Here is a 13,687-nt window from a genome sequence, read left to right on the forward strand (position 1 = left end):
GGAGAGGACAGGAGAAGTCATCAAGGACATGGAGGATTCCGCCCGCTGCCCCACTGAGACAGGGTAAGTGCTGGGCAGACGGCGGGGGGCACAGTGGTAGCATTCTAAGGGCACAGTGGGAGCATTTGATGGGCACAGTGACAGCATTTTCTGGGCACAGTGGAAGCATTTGCTGAGCATGGACATGAAGGACGCCGCCCGCTGCCCCACTGAGACAGGGTAAGTGCTGGGCAGACGGCGGGGGGCACAGTGGTAGCATTCTATGGGCACAGTGGGAGCATTTGATGGGCACAGTGGGAGCATTTGCTGGGCACAGTGGCAGCGTTTGATGGCATAGTGGCTGCAATTGATGTTTTTTTTTTTTCAGAATTGAGTGCGGGGGGGGGGGGGGCTGGGTAGTGGCAGCATTTGATGGGCACAGTGGGAGCGTTTGTGCCCCCACCCAAAAAAAAATTTGAGGGCCAGTGACCACTGCCAATCAATATACGCTTATTGTTTTTTTTTTTTTTTTTTTTTACCAAAAATGTGTAGAGGAATATATATCGCCCTAAACTGATAAAGAAATTTTTTATTTTTTTGGGATATTTATTCTAGCAAAAAGTACAAATTACTGTGTTTTTTTTCAAAATTGTCACTCTTTTTTTGTTTATAGCGCAAAAAATAAAAACTGCAGAGGTGATCAAATACCACCAAAAGAAAGCTCCATTTGTGGGAAAAAAAAGAAAAAAACTATCTGGGTACAGCGTCACACGACTGCACAATTGTCAGTTAAAGCGACGCAGTGCTGTATTGCAAAAAATGGCCTGGTCAGGAACTGGGGCAAATCCTTCGGGGGCTAAAGTGGTTAAGATTACTACCCCTCCAGTTAGGAATGTATTTCTCAATAGCAATGACTTGTAACACAGAGGGATTTCTTCCATGATGCTCACAAAAGTGTCTGGACACACTATGGGTTGGAGCCATCTCACACAATGCGATGACTGGTGGTTTTCTGGACTGGAAGAATGCCAGTCACCGATAGGGCACACAGAAAATGCACTGTGCTGCTGTACAGTGACCTGAATGAAATGTCAAACTTAAAAAAATAAGGGGGCTGTGTGCTGCACTGAAATGCGCACCACACCCACTACCACCAGCTCACTGTGGCCGAAACAGACAGCTGCTGGACACTAAAGTGTTGCAATTTAGTGTTCATTACTGAGTGAACAGCCCATTTGGAAGAACCGCCAGGTGCAAATAAAGTAACAAAAATAAATTTAAAAAACGAATGAAGCTACCACAGCTAAGGATTGGTAAGCTGCAATCTATTGCATTTTTGTTTTTGGGCTTAGATAAGATTTAATTATCAAAAAATAAAGACTACACATTTAGCAAGATCAATAGTCTTATGTTCTATCCTTGCTGTAACCTGAGTTTCCCTGCAGTGCTTACATTTTCCTTGTCTGTTGGTTAAGGGAATATCTCAAGCCAAAACAACCTCTAATAGGATTAACCTCATGCACACGAGACGCTGTTAAACGCGCGTTCAGAGGAAGTTGGACACTTTTTTCAACTGCCCCTGAACTCATTCAATGTTATCCTATGTGTCCATGTACACAGTCTTGTTTTTTGGCATTTTTAGGCAGTTGCATTTACCCTCGTTTTTCCAGAAGCAAAAAAATGGGTTCAGATGCAAAAGGTTTCCACGTTTCAGACGCCAAACGCGGCTAAACAACACCGGTACCGCGTTTGTGTTCATAAGTGTTTTTAAAGGAACCCTATTTTTTGGCCCAGAAAACACAGAAATATGGTAAACTGCAGCAGAGAATGACATTTTGCGACCCAAATTTGGGGTGCAAACACAGTGGAACTAGCACTACAACATATCCAAAGTTGGGGTTCCTAGCACCAAGTGGCCCCGAGATACAGGACCCCAAAGTCCAGTCGCAAAATGTCAAGCACTTTTCTGCAGCAGTGAAAGACATTTTGTGACCCGACTTTGGGGCCCCATATCTTGGGAGCACGTGGTGCTAGGAACCCCAAATGTGGTGTACTAACACAGTGGAACTAGCACTACAACATATCCAAAGTTGGGGTTCCTAGCACCAAGTGGCCCCAAGATACGGGACCCCAAATTCGGGTCGCAAAATGTCAAGCACTTTTCTGCAGCAGAGAATGACATTTTGCGACCCGACTTTGGGGCCTCATATCTTGGGGCCACTTGGTGCTAGGAACCCCAAATTTGGTGTGCAAACACAGTGGAACGAGCACTACAACATATCAAAAGTGGGGTTCCTAGCACGAAGTGGCCCCGAGATACGGGCCCCAAAGTCGGGTCGCAAAATGTCATTCTCTGGTTTGCAATATGTTCAATATGGGATCTATTTCCAAAAAAACCCAAAAAACAGAAAGAGAGGCAAATGCAAGTATACAACTGCCCACTCTGCTGCTGCTGCTCACTCTGATCAAAATAGCAGAAATAGTTAAAATTTATCATGCTTTCTGAGCTTGGGGAGGGTCTTTGTTATCTTAACTAAATGCTTCTAGACGCAAACGCAGCTAAACGCGGCATGCAAACGCGGCAAAATGGGTTTTTCTAAACGCCGGTTTCAGCTTTTAAAAACATGTGTTCAGCAGAGTTTGCACCAGCGTCTCCTGTGCATGAAGCTTAAAAGAAATGATTTTAGCTTTTATAAGCTTTTAGCTGCAGCGACACATCCCTGAATATAATGCTATCTCTCATAAAACGGCAACAAAATCAGGACAGCTGCTCCAATAGGTGGTTTTAAAGAAAATCTTTCCCGAGAAAATAGAGGTTGCCATTGCTGCTTTCCATTCTCCAAATGCTAGTTGCCTGGCTCTTATGCTGACCTCCTTGTGTAAGAATGTTCAGTCACTGCCCTATACAAGCTGCACATGAGGCCTTCTCGCTTTAATCTGACTTCCCTGACTGGTAAACTTGTTGATATGTTTCTGTTAAAATAGAACCCCCCCCCCCCCCCTTCCCCAACTTACCTGACTTCTCTTTGCTTCCCCTCAGCTCCTTTGAGTTGTTAAAAATAAAGGAAATCTCTGTGTAAGCCAAGTTTTTGGGGTAGTAGCTTACCTGGGTTGATAGTGAACAAATTATCTATTCCTGCAGCCTTATTTTACCTAAAGGATCAGTCCAGTTAAGTTCTCTTTTAATAAATTGACATTTGGCTTTAGTGGACCAAGTTTTAGAAGTCAACAAGATGCTATGGATTTTCTTTTTTCAATATGAATTTTTGACACAGCAATCGTGCAGCTTTACATGACAATTGCTGTGTTTTTTTCCTCCTATTGGTACATTAATAAACAAACAACAGATTATAAAAGATAGTAGGACAAACCACCAAAAATTCTTCAAATATATATATATATATTTTTTTTTTAAATCTTAATTTAATTTTCAAAATCTCGATACAAAAAGTAGACCCCAAACATTTGGGGGGAACACAATAAGGCTTATAACAAAATTCACCAGTTCTCTTGAACAAATGCAATAAATAACCCCCCCCCCCCCATGGTGTCTCTCCCATACCCTCCCTCCTTTCCCCCCCTCCCAGCCCCTGCAGATTATTTCCCTTCCGATTGGAACTTGACGAGTTCTTGTGCTCCTGATCCCATTTTACAGCATAATTACTTCCACATATCGCTCAGTTTTTTTAAATGCTATCCAGCAATCCCATTTACCCCTTTGTTCATTTTGGTCTCTTTCTAAATATTCTCCTGACTCTTCTCTCTCCAAAGTATAGATTTCATTCACTCTGGCAACCCAGTCCCTAATCCTTGGCGCTTCTAATTCCTGCCATTTCTTTGGGATTACATTCTTAGCTGAATTTAGTAAGACTGGGACTATTGATGTTTTATACCCTCTTTTCCCTCCTTCCGACCTATGGAACAAGCAGTCCCAGGGGTCGAACTGGATCACCTTACTCGTTATTTCTTCAATTAACCTAGTCACTTCTTGCCAAAAAAATTTAATTTTGGGGCATTCCCACCACAGATGCGCCATGGTTCCTGGTGACCCACATCTTCTCCAACAGTTAGGGGACCTTTCTGATACAAACTTACTGACTCTGACTCTGTCATATACCACCTGGTCAAACACTTGTAATTGCTCTCCCTCATTTTTGTATCAACTGCCGTTCCATGCGTTGCCCCCAAGATGCACCTCACTTCATCTCCATCGCAGCATGCTCCCAATTCCTCTTCCCATTTTTTGATGAAAGGAGGTGACTCCATCCCCATTCCCCTCACCATATTTTGTAAATCTCTGAGATTTTCCTCTTCACTGAATCCCTACAAAATAGTTTCTCTATCGGTCTGTAGTCCGCTTCCTCCCTTAATGAGCCAGGAAGACTGTTAATAAAGTGCGCAAGCTGGCCGTATCTCCACCCGTTTAAATTCTTCAAATATATTGATAGTAAAAAAGGTCAGGTCTGAGCATGTAGGCCCTTTACAAAACAATGTAGAGTGGGTAACTGGGGACAAAAGAGAAGGCAAGTTTTTTACCTTCTTCAGCTCTGTGTATACAAAGGAGCATGGGTGAGCTCATGTCCATAATGGAGATGGTATTGACACAACCCCAAATAATCCACAATGGCTCAGAAATATGGTGATAAAGTGATATGGTCCAGAAACATTTAGATAGAATAAAGGTGAACAAAGCACCTGGACCAGATGATATACACCCACTGATCTAAAAGGATTGAGCTCTGTCATTTCAAAGCCATTGGTTCTAATGTTTAGGGACTCATTAATGACTGGAATGGTACCACTGGACTGGCGTAGGGCCAATATGGTGTCTATATTTAAAAAGGGATCCAAGTCTTTACCAAGTAACTAAAGACCTGTTAGTTTAACCTCTATAGTCGAGAAAATACTGGAGAGCAGGGGCGTTGCTAGGTCTACAAAAGATCTGGGGCTAGAGCCCATAGCAGTGAAGTAAAGAAAGTCATACGCTTTCGTGGGCATACACATGTATATACAGTAATATATGTGTGTGTGTATATATCCCCAGAGAGCCCCCCATTTACATCGGGGTCCCCAGAGAGTCCCCCTTACATCAGGGTCCCCGGAGAGTCCCCCTTACATTAGGGTCCTCAGAGAGCCTCCCCCTTAAAATCAGGGTCCCCAGAGAGCCTCCCCCTTGCATCGGGGTCCCCAGAGAGGCCCCACTTACATCAGGGTCCCCAGAGAGCCTCCCTCCGCTTGGGGACCCCTGCAGAGACTTGAGACTATGGGCCCCAGATTCGGGGCTATAGCCTCAAAAGCCACCCCCTAGCGACGCCACTGCTGGAGAGTTTAATAAAAGACCACATAGATGAGTTCTTGCTGGAAAAAAATATTTTAAGCAACAGACAGCATGGATTCACGAAGACAGAAGTTGTCAAACAAATCTGATTTCTTTTTATGAGGAGGTAAGTAAAACCTTCGGCAGAGGGGTGGCTGTGGACGTGGTATACTTGGATTTTGCAAAAGCGTTTGACACAGTTCCCCACACATAGCTCATGTGTAAGGTAAAGTTTACAGGCTTGGAAAGATCAGTTTGTAAATAGAAAACTGGCTAAAAGACTGTCTTCAGAGATGTTTCATAGTCTGAATGGTCTAAGGTGCTCAGTAGTGTACCCCAAGGTTCAGTGTTGGGACTAGTGCTGACTAGGGATGAGCCAAATACCCCCTGTTCAGTTCGCACCAGAACATGTGAACAGGCAAAAAATTCCTTCGAACACCGTTAAAGTCTATGGGACTCAAACATAAATAATCAAAAGTGCTAATTTTAAAGGTTTATATGCAAGTTATTGTCATAAAAAGTGTTTGGGGACCTGGGTCCTGCCCCAGGGGACATGTATCAATGCAAAAAAAGTTTTAAAAACGGCCGTTTTTTCGGGAGCAGTGATTTTAATAATGCTTAAAGTGAAACAATAAAAGTGTAATATTCCTTTAAATTTCGTACCTGGGGGGTGTCTATACTATGCCTGTAAAGGGGCGCATGTTTCCCGTGTTTAGAACAGTCTGACAACAAAATGACATTTCAAAGGAAAAAAAGTAATTTAAAACTACTCGCGGCTATTAATGAATTGTCGGTCCGACAATACACATAAAAGTTTATTGATAAAAGCGGCATGGGATTTCCCCACAGGGGAACCCTGAACCAAATTTTTTTAAAAAAATGGCATGGGGGTCCCCCTAAATTCCATACCAGGCCCTTCAGGTCTGGTATGGATATTAAGGGGAACCCCATGCCAAATTAAAAAAAAAAAAGGGAGTCCCCCAAAAATCCATACCAGACCCTTATCCGAGCACGCAACCTGGCAGGCCGCAGGAAAAGAGGGGGGGACGAGAGAGCACCCCCCCTCCTGAACCGCCACATGCCCTCAACATTGGGAGAGTGCTTTGAGGTAGCCCCCAAAGCACCTTGTCCTCATGTTGATGAGGACAAGGGCCTCATCCCTACAACCCGGTGGTTGTGGGGGTCTGCAGGCGGGGGGCTTATCGGAATCTGGAAGCCCCCTTTAACAAGGGGACCCCCAGATCCCTGCCCCCCCCCCTGTCTGAAATGGTAATGGGGTACAAAAGTACCCCTACCATTTCACAAAAAAAAGTGTCAAAAATGTTAAAAATGACAAGAGACAGTTTTTGACAATTCCTTTATTTAAAGTCTTCTTCTTTCCATCTTCTTTGGGTCTTCTTCCTTCCTTCCTTCTTCCTTCAGTTTCTTCCTCCATCATCTTCTTGGTCCGGTGTTCTCGTCCGGCATCTTCCCCTGCGGCGTCTTCTTCCCCGCTTTGTTCTTGGGCCACTCCGCATCCATGGGAGGCTCCCGCTGTGTGACGCTTCTCTTCTTCTGACACCTCTTATATAAAGGAGGGCAGGGCTACCCGGTGACCCCGCCCCCTCTGACACACAGGGACTTGACGGGACTTCCCTATGGCTTTCCCCGTGATGTCAGAAGGGGGTGAGGTCACCCGACACGCGAGCATAATTCGTTCCTGAAACATGCTTGTAATCCAAAGCACTTGTATAGCAAAGAAAATTTCCCCATAAGAAATAATGGAAACTCAAATGATTTGTTCTACAACCATTTATTCATAGGTCCTTCAGTTTATAGTCCATATAAAAAGATTATAGCAATGTGACCAGGTTGTGTAACCATAAAATGTCCATCCACAAATGGAAGCCTCCACAAGGGGATTAGAAGCAAAGTCCAGCAGGAGCTACAGGGTATTAATGAGAAGAGAGGCGCCTCTAAGTGTAGCAATATGTTGCTAAATGTTGTACCTTTGTTAAATGTAACCATATTGCTACACTTAGAGGCGCCCCTCTTCTCTTATACATAGTTGTGACATGACGCTGCTTGTATATCAAGTCAAAATTTATTTAAAAATTTTGCTTGTCTTGCAAAACGCTCTCAACCCAAGGTTTTATTGTACCTGTCTTTTTCTTCAGTACAATGTAATTTACTGAGCTGAAACAAACATGCAGCAAGTAAAGTCACAACTTCTGATCTGCATGAATGTGTCAGATCAGTGCCTTAGACATGCTGAAATTAGGATCAGCATGACAGCCAAGCAGCTGGTGTTTTCCTATGGCAGGGACAGCAAAGTCCCCTTGTTTACACAGTGTGAGGGCCATGGTTTGCCTGCTTGGGGTGCACTGGCATTCTGTGCATCCATGTGCAAGCAGTCCCATTCATGTCAATTGGGACGCAGTGGCTGCACAAACAAAGCTGGTGCTTCCAATTTGAAATCCATGGGAGCGCATGTCCCTGAAGTGTAAGTTCAGGGACACGCATCCGGACCCACACGGATGTCAAAGTGTGAGCAGCGGATGTGTCCTAATTGACATGAATGGGACTGACTGCACATGGATGCATGAACACCTGTGCATCTTGTACAGGCAACACACAGTAATTGCATGGTGTGCATTTAGTTATGCCTATGTGAATGGGGCCAAAAAAGTAAAGCCTCCTGCTCACAGATAGGTGCATATTATTGATCTGATAATACTGCTGTTACGAAGAAGGGAGCAGAGGCACTAATTTGGTACAGGAAAAAAACTAAAATCCAAGCATTTGGGGATACTAAAAGAAACACAATTAAAGAGTAACAATAGCATATCCTTAAAGAAGTAGTAAAGTAAAACATTTTAAAAACGCTGACAGGCAAGATTTTTATAACAGTTAAATGTCCCCCCTGCCTGTCAGTAGGTGCAACCACATTTATGACCTGCTCTGTGTGTTGCGCTGATGTGACGCCTATGTGCACACGCAGGAATGACAACCCTTCAGCCCAGCTATTCAAGCAGCTGAAGATATGGAACCCTGAAAGAAGGCTGTGAGAAGATTTAAGGGCCTGGCCCAGGGGAGCTGTAACTGTGCTGCACTGGAGGGCTCAGCTTGCAGGTAAGTATGTCATAATGTGCTAGTATGTGGTGCATATTAGTTGATTATGACTTAAAGCAAAATTTTACCCATACTAACTTGATAAAAAATAATGTTCTTTAGCAAGGAACATGCATTTCACAATAATAATTATGCTGCCAAAATTGGTGTGTGCTGTAAATTGCCTTCAGCTTTGTTATTGTCTCTTCTTGCTGGAGACTGCCATTTTACTGAAGTCCAGAGCCCCTGAGCAGCAATAAATCTTTGGGCTGGCAGAAGATTGGCCTTTAGTGCCTCTGATTTTCGGCACAATGCTGAGAAATAGAGAGCAACTGAGCAGGGTGAGACGGTGTATTACTAGATTTCGTCCGTCCGTCCGTCCGATGGAATAACGTCTGCAGTAGGCCAAAGACTCGGGACCAGAAGCCGATCAAATTTGGGCAAGACCACCATAAATGTAAGACATCCCCACGCTGACCACAATTCCGAAAACATCCATCACTGCTTCCAGGATAAGTGTTGGCAAGCCTAGCCGGGACCCAGTACCACCGCAGGAGCACTTTATAAGCGGCCTCGAAGGTGGTAGTGTTGAATAAACATTTTGCTATTATTGTCCAGGCCTTAGTCCAGTCCTACCCCTGAATACTCGATCCAAGATCTCGCTCCCGTTGGGTCACATAGGAGGGGGTTGATAAAGACTGTCTACCATTAAGAGAGGCGTAAAGCGATGAGATAAGACCAGGAGGTATTACTTGATTTTAAACAGTATAGGCACTAACTATTCCAGTAAAATGGACCAGCATGAAGTGATCTAGTAGTACATTGCTGGCCGAAGTTTCACTTTAAATCTGCAGGGAACCCTTTTTTTTTCTGGTGACTTTACTACCGCTTTAAACAATGGCAATTACTGAATGCAAGAATAAGCACAAAGCCAATTTGCTTGGCTATACAAGGCATGAACAAACGGCAACAAGATCTGTTAGAGCAGCCTTTTTCCAACTAAGGTTCCTTAGAGTTTCCAACTTTTCCTTGAGCAATTTCTGCCTCTCAAATAAGAAATCACTGACACTAATGATCTTTTTAGCTATCTGTAAGGGGGGAATCTTCCCAAGGACCACAAATGTAAGGAACATTCTCCCCACTGACCATCCTGCTAATGTACCACAAGTTGCAGATATAGCAATTATCAGGAGGGGTTCCTTGAAACCAGAAAGTTATTTCAAGGGTTCCACTGTGTTTCAAAGGTTGAGAAAGGCTGTTTTAGAGGAAAAAAACTGCTAAAGTATGTAACAAATGAAGCCGCTGGTGTAACACTGCTTGTTTTATAGAACTGGTTCTGATGGAACTGTTTGGTAGGGCTGAGTTATAATGCATCTGCCGGAAGGACACACTCTGAAGCCTCACACAAAGAAGGTTCTGCCAACTTGTGGGATCAGGATATAAGTGCAAAGCATGGGAGTTTCTGGTTCTTCAGACTGCTTTTAAAGATTTGTGTCATATAGGACAGTTAAAAATCCCCTCCAGTCTCATATTTGCATGAAGAGTCTCTTCCTTTATCCCAACTTGTAGTAGTATAACCTGAAACTATCCATGGTGCCAGTATCCCAAAATTTTCAAGCATACAAAAGAAACATCAGATGGAAGGGATTTTACATCAATCAGCCATTATACAAAATTAGCAAAGCTTTATTAGTGTAAGAATAAAACTACAGTAGAAAAAACGTTCACAGGCCATACATTATTACATATCGTATATTGCTTGCAACAACAGTATTGCACAATATATCGGAGTGCTACACCAAATATACCAATATGTTCATCTCATACATTACATCACAGATACAGTATTTTGCCCAAGTAACCACTGTGTTTTGAGACTTGCTCTTCCTCAGGGGTACCCAATGGACCTTCATATTGAGAATAAAAAAAAAAAAAGAGTAAGAAATAAAGAACAAAGGAAATTGTATAGGTTGCTGCCACATTATATTCTAATTGCAATACTGCTTACAAAAATGGTTGATAGGTGGTACACACAGTATGTGGAAAAAATGGCGTAGAGGGAAGCGTCCCTGCACCCACAGAGATCCTGGAGGCACTGAAATAGTAAAAAGCAAATTAATAAGCCCCCCCCCCCCCAAAAAAAAAACATAAATGGAACAGGACAAAGAAAAGGGGGAAATCCCCCAACAGAGGGAAAAAAATTATACAGACAATAAATAAATTAATAACACCAGGCTAACCTTCACATAGTAGGCAGAAGAACCATCTAGTGCCATGGCCAACCGCAGCCCAGCACAAGGAGGAGGACAGCAGTGACAGCCATGCAGTGGGAAAGGCCCCTTATATATGTCCGAAAAGGAAGGGGAGTGCCAGCAGAAAATGCTTTGCCATAGAGTCGCAGCCTGCTGGCAAAGCTCCCCCTCAATACATAGTAAATTCCTGGAATACCAGAACCAGCTCCCCTTCTGGATTCCCCACTGAGCATGTGTGCCACTGCCCCATATGTCCAAAATTGCTGTAGTGACATCACGTACATGTACGGCAGCACGTATCGGCCATCTTTGAACACCAGATTACGTTCCAGATGGCCAGAAAGAGAGGAACAAAGTTGAGGAACCGGGATCAAAACCCCAGTGCAACAAAAGACAATGGGCGACTTGGGCACCAACCCCCCCCCATGTGAATACCACCACAAAGCTTCCACAGAAGACACACCAGAAGGCAGTGGCTACCCATACCGAGTGGCGCAAACTACCCCCCTAAAAACAAAACTCCCACTACAGCACTAAAGGGAAGGTACAAAGGGTGCATACATAGTACAAGAAATAATAAAAAAGTGCAAGAGCAACAAAACTGTAAAAATGAATACACATTACATAAATAAGAAATAAATACAAAACAAATGTGTAAAAGAGAATAACACAAGTATTACACAATGAACAAAAATATTGGCAACTAAATGTGCACCAATGAACTTACACAACAACGGAAAAACCCTAATCCATTTCACATGCTTCTCCGTTTTGAAAGAGTACCCTTCAAGAAGAGGCCTTGAAAATAACAGCCTCATTTAACCCTCAGTTTATTTTCAGCCCAGGTCCACCATTATAATTTTCAATGCATTTCCCTGATTGCCCTTGACCACATTCACTCCGACCCCCATTGGGGAGATTGGGATAAGGCATTTTTGCAAAGAGAATTATGTTGGATCCATAAACTAAAAGCACCTGCCCCTGGGTTTAATGAGGCCATTCATTTTCAGCTTTTTCTTGAATGGTACTCTTCCAAAATTGAGAAGCATGTAAAAACAGTTTATTCTGCTGTCTAAAAACTCATTGATGCACATTTAACTGCCAATGTCACCTGTTTCCCACTGTACCTCCTACATACTTGTTCCCCACTGTGCCCCCCCCCCCCCCCCCATATATCTAAGTTATACGGTCGGCAAGTGGTTAAGGAAAAAAACCTTGAGCCTTTACATAGAAACCAATCAACTTTCAGGTTTTCTTGCCAAAGCTTAATTGAACAAGCTGAAGTTAGAAGCTGATTGGCTACCATGCACAGCTGCACCAGTTTCTGAGTGCTTCAGTTTTAGTAAATCGCCCCCTAAGTCAAAAGGAGGGGTGAAGGGCTTTTTTGCAGAAGAGATCAGGCCACAGGGAGCAGCCGAGGGACCTTGCACTGACGCCCGCCCACAGACTTTACTAGAAGTGGGGGCATATCCAGGAGGCCTAAGGCTGCTTATGGTGCCAGGATGGCACCAGTGTCCCAGCGAGTGTGGGATGAGGACAAGGACACAGCATAGGCCGCCTCCCCTCCCTGGCATGAATGGTGTGCCCTGTGTCCGAGCAGAGACCGGCTCCATACACCACCAGAGGCTCTCCTCCCCCAGCCAGCACCAACCAAGCTGCCCCAGCTCCCCCCTGCAGCCCCCAACCGGCCAGTTTGGGAACCCAGAGTCAGTGCAGCAGGCACTGTCCAGCCCTACCTGCCTGGTGAACAGAGAGTACCTGGAAAGGAGCTTCAGCCTGAGATGGTGTTATGGAAATGATTAAGAGCTCCAATCGAGCCCAAGGTTATCTGCTGCTGTCTCTAATTTGAAAAGTGTGGATATGCATGCATATAAAAGTAAACACTCTGAGACACGCTCAGCATTGCTACTCATTACACTTTCTGATTTATTCAAGGCGGTGCTAATGTTTTATACACACAAATACGTCATTGCTATGTTAGTCTAATAGGTACATTTCATTGGTTAAGATAGTAAAGAAGATGGAGAATTTTCATAACGAGGTTTGGCTGTCTTTGGTCTTATCTTTAGTTCCGCGTTCTTCTGATGTGTGGGATGTAGGGGGTACTCGCCATCTTGAGAAAATATAGGAACAGAGCTAATCTGTATACTTATATAATGAGTAAGGAGAAAAATATGTATGCACATAAGAAAATAGACATTTTCAGATTATTATTATTATTATTTACATCACATTCCTTCACAATCCCCCCTAAAATGACTATTTTCTCTTTTCTGTCCCTAATCTAAAGGTCCCACTTTGGCCTGGCCCTTCTCCTCAGCAACTCTTTTAGGCTGTATATAGAATTGGGCAGTAACTCTTCACTTCCCTCCTCGATACAGCTGGAGAGGTGCAGTAAGGTGCTATCTATCCCTAAAACCCTATAGGATTGTGAGATTATGGACAGGGAGTGACTGTAGAGGAGTGAAGGGTTTGTCATCTTCCATCATAAGGAGGTCCTCTTCTTCTTGGTGGAGAAATGTAGGTGTGCTATTGTCTACAGCCTTGCTCATTAACTTTTTTACAAAAGGTAGAATACAGCATATAATCAGGGCTAAAAGATCCAGGATTATTAATACCGTTACCCGTATCTGGGCGAGCACCTTCTGCCACCCACTCATCCAGCTAAAATATTGATCCCATGGGTCTGTGATACCTGAGTTCTTCTTCAACTCTAGTGACAGATCTTCTAATTTCTTTATAGCTAAAGTAACTTTACCATTTGGGCCAATATTATCAGGAATGTATGTACAACAGGTTCCCCTTTTTTCCTATGATTTTACAAAACACCTCCTTTCCCAGATAGCACCATGTCTAAGGCCATCCGGTCCTGGAATGTCATGTAGGAAGTGGGGGCTAACTGATCAGAAATTCCCTGGAGGGCATCTTTAGAGTAATTTACAAATCTCTGTTGGTTATAATATGTGTAGTGTCAGGTCACCTAGAGGCTGGGTGACAGATGCACACCGTTGGGATCAGGAGTGCACTGCAAGGTAGTGGACCCTACGGG

This window comes from Aquarana catesbeiana, linkage group LG05, assembly GCF_042186555.1.
Source record: "Aquarana catesbeiana isolate 2022-GZ linkage group LG05, ASM4218655v1, whole genome shotgun sequence".
In the NCBI taxonomy this organism is placed as follows: Eukaryota; Metazoa; Chordata; class Amphibia; order Anura; family Ranidae; genus Aquarana; species Aquarana catesbeiana.